General features: G+C 39.4%; 1 long non-coding RNA gene across 1 annotated transcript; it reads right to left on the minus strand.

The window, feature by feature from the left end:
- Positions 1–8,271: 8,271 nt before the first annotated feature.
- On the minus strand, positions 8,272–10,000 carry LOC121878262. Its single transcript, XR_006091118.1, has 4 exons — positions 9,891–10,000; positions 9,319–9,439; positions 8,967–9,073; positions 8,272–8,492 (listed from the first exon to the last, which is right to left on the minus strand). It is a non-coding gene; the product is annotated as an uncharacterized LOC121878262 (long non-coding RNA).
- Positions 10,001–11,565: the final 1,565 nt, after the last annotated feature.

Consider the following 11,565-nt stretch of genomic DNA (forward strand, 5'->3'; position numbering starts at 1 on the left):
GTTCCCACGCTTTAGATGGTACAGAGTGCGTCGGGAGTAAGTGATTGGTGGCCATCTGTTGATATCTGTTGTGGGCGGACAGAGGTGTTTGTCCCCGGTGGCCATAAACTCACTGGTGGCACTTTGAGGGCCACTGACACTGGTAGACATCTGTGTGTGTGTGTGTGTGTGTGACTGAGATAAGTCTATGTGGTAAAAGTCTTTGTATTTGTTTTATCTTTTTTCGTGTGTTTGTTGCGACAGACTGTCTACTCTAGTGTAAATTTTTCAAATAAGTAAAAACATTTGACTATTTTCAGTGTCTGTGTAGTAAATATTTTCCTTAGTGTGGTCTGAGAGAGGAACAGTCGTCTGAGCATGTGTTTATAGAGCGCCTTTCTACCTCGTGTTGGGGGTCATGATGGCTGTCTGTGTGTCTGGTACTACACAATAGTTATCCTCGGAGAAATTAGTCATCGTGTTTGATATCAAAATTCTCCCTAATCTAATATACTATAGGACTAGCCGTCTGTCTGTCTGTCTGTCTGTCTGTCTGTCTGTGTGTCTGTCTGTCTGTTCTGGGCAGCCGAAACGGCACGATCGTTTTTCATCAAACTTGGTAGAAAAATCGCAAAAAATTCGTAGAGTGGAACAAACCTGGTCCCATGTCTATGGTTTCTTTAGGAAGCCATTAATTAACCATTTTATTTACGCTGGAAAACCATGTAAGTCTACGGACTTGGCGCACCCTCATTCGCTGTACGCTGTCAGCCCACGATTACAGTTATCGTAAGGCTCCCTCCTCCTCCCCCCACTTTTTTTCTTAGCCTACTTTTTTTTATGTGTTTGGATTAGTAAAGGAAGGAAGATGAGTAAATAGAAGAATGAAGAAGGGGAAACAGAAAATAATTAGAGATAACAGGTGGGGGGGAGCTGAGTTTCATCATGCGTTTGGATGCACAGTTTCAACGTTACCAAACTATTTTCGACCTTACAGCTAGAGTGTGTATAGTATACTTATTCCTGTGGCTGACTGTACATGAAAACGGAGAAGAGAGAAAAAGATAATGAAAGGAATGCATGGAGAAGATAGAAAGGGAGAAGAGAAGGAGAAAAAGAGAGACTGAAGCATTATTATCCTTAAGAGGCGAGGTAAAGAAGATGGGAGAGAGGGATATTGAAAGGTGGGGGTATGAATGGAGGGATGGAAGGACAGAATAAGAATGGTATAGAAGGATAGTAGACAAGGAGACTAAAGAAGGAGACAAAGGAAGGACAGCGATAAATAAAATAAAAATGAGAACAAGTATTTGGATGATAGCATGTAGAAAATAATCGGTTAAATTTAGGTAAAAAGAGTAAGAATAATGACATAAAACATGAAGAAGAAAGAGACCCTTATTATAACCATCACGACCATGATTATAACAACCACAACCATGATTATAACAACCACCAACCATGATTATAACAACCACGACTATGATTATAACAACCACGACCATGATTATAACAACCACGACTATGATTATAACACCCACGACAATAATTATAACAACTACGACCATGATCATAACTACGACGATGATTATAACAACCACGATTATGATTGTAACAACCACGACCATGATTATAACAATCACGACCATGATTATAACAACCACGACTAAGATTATAACAACCACGACCATGATTATAACAACCACGACCATGATTATCTCATAAACTATAGGAATAGCCGTGTGTCTGTGTGTGTGTCTGTTCTGGGCAGCCGAAACGGCACAATCGTTTTTCATCAAACTTGGTGGAAAAATTGCAAAAAATTCATAGAGTGGAATAAACCTGGTCCCCTGTCGATGGTTTATTTAGGAAGGCATTAATTAACCATTTTATTTACGCTGGAAAGCGATGTCACTGTATGTTGTCAGCCTTCCGGCGGTTGCGCGCTAGCCAAGCGTTCGAACTTTCACGCTTTGGTAAACTGTACCACCAGACTCGCCACCGGGCATGAAGGGCCCACGGTCACTTGTTACTAGTCTATATATTCAGTGAGTCTCTCCAACTGATATTGCTGTAGTCACATCCACCATCTTCCTCAGTCACAAACATAAATAAGCTGACACATACACCAACAATATATATATATAAAGACTGTCACCCGAGAGAAGATGTTGATGTAAGGTGGTTGAAGACAGAGAAAACTAGCAGGAGAGGTGTGGCTGGGCTGGGGCCTCCCATCCACCTTCTTAATAGTTACCATCAACCGTAGCCTCGCCCAGCCTCACATACTTAAAGCATCATAGGTAGATTTTCCAAGTACAGTAATATGCTAGTTCAAGAACTTACCTGAACTATGTAAATTTACCAGTTAAAAGTTACATTAATTTACAGGTACACTCGGAAACCATATTCTCTAGCCCACCTGGGTCGGTGCTGGAGGTTAGTACAGTGTCCTTTTAGGACGGGGGCACACTCTAACTATCACGAGGCAACACACGCACGAACACACACAGTCATAGTACGGCTGTATATTTGACATTATGTATAAATATTGCATATGGCATTTTATGCTCTGCAATATCTTCATTATATGTGAACACGAAGAAAAAATTACCATAGGTTGTAGTTACGAAAGTATGAATGGAAATAAACACTTCCAAACCACCCAGTGAATCCACACGTCGTTTGCAGCGCTTGTGGCCAGACCACCATGATTCCACCACACCCCATCTATATCTTTTATTTCCCATCATTCGCGTAACTATATGAAAAATCGTGTTTAATTTAACTATTTATTTCAAAAACCTTAAATTACATGTGGATCAGTCACTCCTCAATTGATACACGTATAGTGTAATACTTTGACGATCCCACCTGGGCACATGGAGGCCCACGGTAACTCTCACCGGGCAACATCCTTGCATTTGTTGAGAAGAGTTAAATGTGTTATAATACATATATATATATATATATATATATATATATATATATATATATATATATATATATATATATATATATATATATATATATATATATATATATATATATAATTGTTTGAACCAGACTCAAGCAGTCTAGACTCTGTTATATTTCACACAAAGCCTGTTCAACGAGCTTATGGAGTGGTAAAACGTTGCTCTGATCATCTAAGAGGCAAAGGTGGTCCCCATTTGAGGTTGGCGGCCCCATAATCTCGTTGAACAGGCTTTGTGTGAAATATAACAGAGTCTAGGACTGCTTTTAGTGTCCTGGTGGCCCAGAGTTAGCGTTCCCCGGTCACAATTATACGATCGTGGGTTTGAATCCTGGCGGGGTGAGGATGTTGATTATATGTAGAAGTCCGTGTGCTTTATTGGGCTAATGAAATATATATGGATCCTCGTGTTTCGAAGCCAGATTTGGTAAAACGTTGCTCTGATCACCTAAGAGGCACGGGTGGTCCCCATTTGAGGTTCACGGCGCCATAAGCTCGTTGAACAGGCTTTGTTTGAAATATAACAGAGTCTAGGACTGCTTTTAGTGTCCTGGTGACCCAGAGGTAGCGTTCCCCGGTCACAATTATAAGATCGTGGGTTCGAATCCTGGCGGGGTGAGGTGTTGATTATATGTAGAAGTCTGCATGCCTTATTGGGCTAACGAAATATATATATGGATCCTCGTGTTTCGAAGCCGGATTTGGTAAAACGTTGTTCTGATCACCTAAGAGGCACTGGTACCTAAGAGGCACTGGTGGTCCCCATTTGAGGTTCACGGCACCAAAAACTCGTTGAACAGGCTTTGTTTGAAATATAACAGAGTCTAGGACTGCTTTTAGTGTCCTGGTGACCCAGAGGTAGCGTTCCCCGGTCACAATTATAAGATCGTGGGTTCGAATCCTGGCGGGGTGAGGTGTTGATTATATGTAGAAGTCCGCGTGCTTTATTGGGCTAATGAAATATATATATGAATCCTCGTGTTTCGAAGCCGGATTTGGTAAAACATTGCTCTGATCACCTAAGAGGCACGGGTGGTCCCCATTTAAGGTTCACGGCGCCATAAGCTCGTTGAACAGGCTTTGTGTGAAATATAACAGAGTCTTGGACTGCTTTTAGTGTCCTGGTGGCCCAGAGGTAGCATTCCCCAGTCACAATTATAAGATCGTGGGTTCAAGTCCTGGCGGGGTGAAGTGTTGATTATATGTAGAAGTCTGCGTGCTTTATTGGGCTAATGAAATATATATATATATATATATATATATATATATATATATATATATATATATGCAAATAAATCACTGTCGGTGAGCGTGATCTAGGTATATGCTGATAACCACAAGGAAGGAAGAAAACACGAAGTTCCCAAGAGCTTTCGTATAATTCACATCTTCAGGGGTGAGTATAGACTAAAGAGAAGTACAAAACAAGGTGTATATATACAGAGGAGCGTGAGACCAGGTCCACAATGGTCAGGTATTGGGTAATGACCCTACTAATCTTTAAATAGCACGGCAACGGTCGGTAGTCAGGTCAGAGGGTAAGGTGACCCAACCTTCTCACCTGGTTACAAATCTTCTTAATTACAAAATTGTCCAGTTTGTACATGCCATTACTCAAATTCATGTTGAATGCTTCGGTATGTTTAATGAGACTAGATTCTATGATGTTCCTACTATCAATTGAATTACAAGGTAATATTGAGGAGGCATTATTCCAGTCAATGCAATGCTTGTTATCCCTCAAATGAACAAACAGAGCATTGGATTCCTGGCCTGTCCTAACACTATATTTATGTTGTTTAAGTCTAGTTACAAGATCTTTACCTGTCTGGCCTAAGTAAAACATATTACATTCCTTGCAAGGAACTTTATAAATGCAACACGATTGGTTGCATTTATAAAGTTATAAAGTTATAAAGTTGCAACTATATCTTGCGTTTATTGCAACTATATCTTGCGCTATTACAACTATATCTTGCGTTATTGCAACTACATCTTGCGCTACTCAGGCCGCACCTCGATTATGCTGTTCAGTTCTGGTGCCCCTATTATAGAATGGATATAAATTCACTAGAGTCGGTGCAGAGAAGAATGACAAAAATGACTCCGGGACTTAGAAACCTTCCATATCAGGATAGGTTAAAGACACTTAACTTGCATTCCCTAGAAAGACGAAGAGTGCGGGGAGATATGATAGAAGTATTTAAGTGGGTGAAAGGAATCAATAAAGGGGATATAGATAAAGTTCTTATAATATCCGAGCAGGATAGGACTCGGAGCAACGGATTCAAGTTGGATAAGTTTAGGTTTAGGAGGGAATAGGAAGAAACTGGTTCACAAATAGGGTGGTGGACGAGTGGAACAAGCTTAGCAACTTTGTAGTAAGTGCGGGAACTCTGGAAAGTTTCAAAAGGAGGCTAGATAGATTCATGGATGATAGAGAGTGGTAGTAACTCGACAGGAGCTGCCATGCACAGGCCAACCGGCCTATTGCAGACTCCTTATATTCTTATATATATATATATATATATATATATATATATATATATATATATATATATATATATATATACTTTCCCTCACCCTAGCAAACTAGTTAGCATAGCATAACCAAACAGCCTCGCAAGGACCAATAGGCCTGTATATAATGTGTGTGCACGTGCTAAAATGCCCTAGTATATTTTAATAATGTCTCATTGTTCATGGGTTTTCTTACAGTGTGGCTGTAAGTTTTCTATTTTGTCAACCTGCCAGTTCAACAGGACTGCTAACCATCCTCCCAGCAATTCATATGCCATCCCAGACCCACAGCCTATATGTATGGTGCAAGACTGCAGTCCAATACATACAAGTCAGGCAGTCAAGCGTTGGTTTGAGGCGCACCCGCAGATTATTCTATTAGACTGGCCCTCTAAAGGAGCCGATTGTAATCCAATAGAAAATCTATGGGCGCATATGGTTGTTGAATGGGATGTTGAGGAGAAAACGAGGGAGGCAGTGAGGAAACACGCACACAATGTGTGGGAGGGAATAAGGAAGAGGCCGAACATCTGCAGCAATCTGGTAGATTTTATGCCCACCAGATTGCATGAAGTTATAGCAGCAGATGGAGGTTGGACACGGTATTAACCTGTGGTCAAGAATTAAATCTCCGCCCACGACGGTGCCTTGTAGGGGGTGGCGGGGGAGTTAGCTCTCTGGTGTAACCTCGTTGGGGCTACATAGAATTCGTTTCCTAACTCTAGGGAATTTGTCCAGGTATTTTACTATGTGGTTTTACGTCACTTCGCATAAATATGCTTACAAAATCTATGCATTAATATGCATAACTCTTGGGAATCTGTCCAGACATTAAATATATGTTATACTGTATACTACAATAATCACATAGATATATTTACAATGTTTATGCATAATAAATGTGAAAAATATTTTTTGGGTTTCAATTAACCAATAGTCATGCCTGCAAAACAATCTTGATGCTCTAAGTGCATGTATGTGTTAGATAACGAGTAACTGATCCACATTATTTTGGTAAATAAAGAAATGAAAAGCAAGCACTTAGCCATATGAATATAGTTACACGGAAGAAGGGAAATAAGGATGAACCATGGTTTTGATGGAAACAATGTGCTCTGGGACGATGCTCACAATGAAGAATGGGAGAAACCTCTTTATGAAACATCTTACCTTCTAAGGATGAAGTTTAATGTTATAGAACACACACACACACACACACACACACACACACACACACAGTGTAACTTTGTGTGACGCGTTGTCTGACTTGGGGAGGCTTTGAGCGAACCATTCACTTGATATTACAATTTATGTATCCTTCCTGTCCATGATTTACAACAATAACTGTAGGGTAAAAGTTACAATATTATACTAATAACACTGTCATGTATTGATACTATGACTAGTTACCAAGATACAGAGCACGATGAACATAACACGATAATGATAGTGAAGCCTGGAAGGGTTCATATCATAACTTGTGTGTTCGTGCGTATGTTGCCCCGTGAGAGTTACCATGGGCCTCCGTGTGCCCAGGTGGGATGGTCAAAGTATTACACTATAAGTGTGTCAAATGAGGAGTGACTGATCCACATGTAATTTAAGATTTTTGAAATATGTAGTTAAATTAAACACGATTTTTCATATAGTTATGCGAATGATGGGAAGCATCGTGGTCTGGCACACACACACACACACACACACACACACGTTGTGTGGAGTCACTGGGTGGTTTGGAAGTGTTTATTTCCATTCATACTTTCGTAACTACAACCTATGGTATTTTTTCTTCGTGTTCATATATAATGAAGATAATGCAGAGTATAAAATGTCATATACAATATTTATACATAATGTCATCTATACAGCCGTACTATGACTGTATGTGTTCGTGCTTATGTTGCCTCGTGATAGTTAGAGTGGGCCCCCGTCCAGAAAGGACACTGTTCTAACGTTCAGTACCGACCCAGGTGGGCTGGAGATTATGGTTTCCGAGTTGTACATACACCACTTTCTTACCACTAAAGCAAGAATTATTAATCAAGCCATTCCAAATAGGCTGTAATTATTATTTCGTAACTACGTTTAACAATCACGAAGAGAGAAAAAACACCATTAATGGAAAAAAATTATAATGATATTTATTTATTTTCATAGATACACCAAAAATGTTACTGGAAAATAGGAAGTCAACATGGCGCATTTCTTTACTTTTGTCACAAATCCTATGAGATAAAAATGATCTCACTTCATAAATATGAAAAAATATGTGTGCCTATATATATATATATATATATATATATATTTCTGCCTTGGGTCAGGGTCTGAACTTTATGGTAGTTGATTATATATAAATATATATATATATATATATATATATATATATATATATATATATATATATATATATATATATATCCATATAATTTGATACAATGGTATTTGGAGACCTAGCTTTCCTGTTTTATTCAAGATGTCTAATAAAGACAAAAGCTAAGGTGTTCTGTTTTTCCTGTGATTTTATTATATATATATATATATATATATATATATATATATATATATATATATATATATATATATATATATATATATATATATATATATTCATTTTTAGTCCATATAACATTTTGAATTGAATCCTCGACCTACTGTGGGCTGGTCCCACACAGTAGGTCGAGGGTTCGAGTCCTGGCTGGTGAGTTGTTGATTATATATATATATATATATATATATATATATATATATATATATATATATATATATATATATATATATATAAAATTAGTGAACTTTTCTACAGGTACTGAAAAAGTTAGTGATAATAATGAAAGTTCCTCAAGAGTGGTCCCCGAGTGGTGGTATACACATTGCTTCTTCAGGAGTGTGTCAGACATGGACGAGTTTATGTCCTCCACCTGTAGGACTGTTGGTTAACTTCACTGCCAGTAGAGTCTTAACCACCCCATCTGATTGGTGGTCTCCTGCCGCCTGGACGTGGTCTCAATATCACTCCCTGTATGAGACGCCAGAAATATTGTCTTTATCTTTACAATGATATAATAATAAAATAAGTAGTCCAGGAATAATATATATATATATATATATATATATATATAGAGAGAGAGAGAGAAAAAAAAATATGCCGTGTTTCATCCTAGGTGTCGTGTACTATCATGAAATAGCAAAGTTATACCTTAAGTGGACTAGGTTAGGTTAGGTTAGGTTAAGTATTGTAAGAAACTTTTCATTGATACGTTTTAAGGTCAAACTTATCATTTATAGCTAGATAGAAGTTATTACTAATTTGCAATTATCCCTATTTAGTGTAATTTATACGTATACAGAATTGCGTTCCTGTAGTAGCGAGGTTGAATTAAACAAATCTATATGTGTAAAATTCTTGGTATTTTGGGAACGTAATTAAAAAAAAAAAGTTTCGTTAAGAAATAAGAATAACAAAACGGTATATTGTTGGTGTTAACATTACCGGGCCTGGGGCTGAAGCGTTCCATCCCCCAATATATTCACTAACATCAATTGGAGGGGAAGGTCCAACATCCCAAGCCTTGTTGCCGCCACCACCACCGCTGACACCTGCAACCCACGAACACTGTACACGAAGACAGGGAACAGAATACATCCATTCTCCACAACATTCGTAAATGACTTTCCTGACACCAGTCCCGATAACAGAGTCTTCTTCATATTACTACATGACAATATCTTATTAACTAAGACACTCGTATAAGATTAAGTATATATTCTCATGACAGTTCTTAACAAGTATAAACAACAGTACAGTATAGAAATAATAGAGAGAACTAGTCATACATACTTACCACCTTGTGCAGCTGTGAGCGAGAAGCAGAGAGCCAACAGCCAGGCCCACGTCAGGTAGTTCAGGTAACGAGCCATCTCCTTCACAGTGTCCAGGTAGATAAAGTATATGATGTCAGCTCACTGTGTCCAGGTAGATAAAGTATATGATGCCAGCTCACTGTGTCCAGGTCGAAAAAGTATATGAGTCAGCTCACTGTGTCCAGGTAGATAAAGTATATGAGTCAGTTCATCTCTACCAAGCACTCGCCAATAAACACTGTCAAACTCCTCTACTCTCTCTCTCTCTCTCTCTCTCTCTCTTTCTCTCTCTCTCTTTCTCTCTCTCTCTCTCTGGCCATTTTCCTTCAATTGCTCAACACACAGGAGCAACTTCTGTTTACATTACCCAATATATCTAACCTACACAATATACATTCAGATACACCCACTACACTTATTTTTCAGTATCCATCAACACTTAAATATTTCCACCTTCCACCATCCACGTACACCTCCCAACACCTCATATTCCTCTTCTTGCATTACTCGCAGCGTCACAAGTTATACATACAAAAGTAAGATCGAAAATCACCTGTAGACAGTCGATTGTTCAGGCGACCCAACTCGACACAGCATGCGGATGAAGCCACAGGCGTCAAGAGGCCGCCCCGTGCTCACAGCGTCATGCATGTCTAGATGTACACACGCTTCATGCCACAGTGTTTTTACTGACGTCAACATAGAGGGAAATACCCAGTATATGTTCCTTGAATTTGAGCAAGAGATGATGATATTGTCCTAGTACTGTAAAACCGTAACAACAGCAACAACAACAACAACAACAACAACAACAACAACAACAACAACAACAACAACAACAACAACAACAACAACAACAACAACAACAACAATAATAATAATAATAATAATAATAATAATAATAATGATTTAGGATGCCTATTATTAACCCTAGCTGTCTATTAGTAACCGTATTTCTCTATTGGTATCTCAAGCTTCTATAATAATTGCATTATAAATTAGGGGAACAATAACAGAAAGGGTGTAATAGGAGGGATTGGAAGTTAGGAAATGGTGAAATCACTGAGTATCACCTAACCACGTATCATAATGGAGCACAGGGATGATATCATTGACGTTAACTAAACATAGACCGAGTTACATGACGGGGAGACCAGTTACCTCAGAACTAAATATAAATCTGGAAAAACCAACTTAAGTCTCTCACCCACAAGACACCAGACCACTGTACCAAATAACAGATGTTCACTACCCACACAAGAAAAACTTGAAGGACTTTTACTTGGCCGACTCATACTCCTGTGTTTCCCCATGCTGGGAAATAGTTAATGCTCGAGCCAGACTCTTTGCTTGGACACATACAAAACAGCATGACACATGTAACACAACATGACATACAAACACACACACACACACACACACACACACACACACACACACTACATCCTTGACCACCGAAGGGTCAAGACATACCTGGCGCTCCTCTCGGAGCAGCCAGGTCAACTGTTAAGTTGGCCCATACCAACCCCCTCCCCTGAACCCTCCTCCCCACCGGAATATCAACAAGTTCTCGCCAGAAGTTACAATTTCATTTAGGAAAGGAACGGAACCAGTGTTAAACAGAGGTGAACAGTGGTGAACAGTGCTTAAGTCAGTGAGAACAACTCAACAGTAACAGTCGTACCCAAGTTAACCTTCACACAGTGAGGTCCCAGGTACCCAGTGATAACGGCCCCCGCGAGACCCAACAACAACCACTGATGTGTTAATCCGTCTACGATAGGAAGGCCTGGGACCAAACCTCACTCATATAACACCATCTGTGAGGGAATTACTACACCACATGTCCCTCATAACACCATATGTGAGGGAATTACTACACCACGTCAAGTCCCTCATCACACCATCTGTGAGGGAATTACTACACCACGTGAGGTCCCTCATAACACCATCTGTGAGGGAATTACTACACCACGTCAGGCCCCTCATGCCCCTCATAACACCATCTGTGAGGGAGTTACTACACCACGTGAGGCCCCTCATAACACCATCTGTGAGGTAATTACTACACCACGTGAGGTCCCTCATAACACCATCTGTGAGGGAATTACTACACCACGTGAGGTCCCTCATAACACCATCTGTGAGGGAATTACTACACCACGTGAGTTCCTCCTAACACCATCTGGGAGGGAGTTACTACACTACGAGTTTGCTGTTCAACACCT

The sequence above is a fragment of the Homarus americanus genome, unplaced genomic scaffold (genome assembly GCF_018991925.1).
Source record: "Homarus americanus isolate GMGI-L3 unplaced genomic scaffold, GMGI_Hamer_2.0 scaffold36594, whole genome shotgun sequence".
In the NCBI taxonomy this organism is placed as follows: domain Eukaryota; kingdom Metazoa; phylum Arthropoda; class Malacostraca; order Decapoda; family Nephropidae; genus Homarus; species Homarus americanus.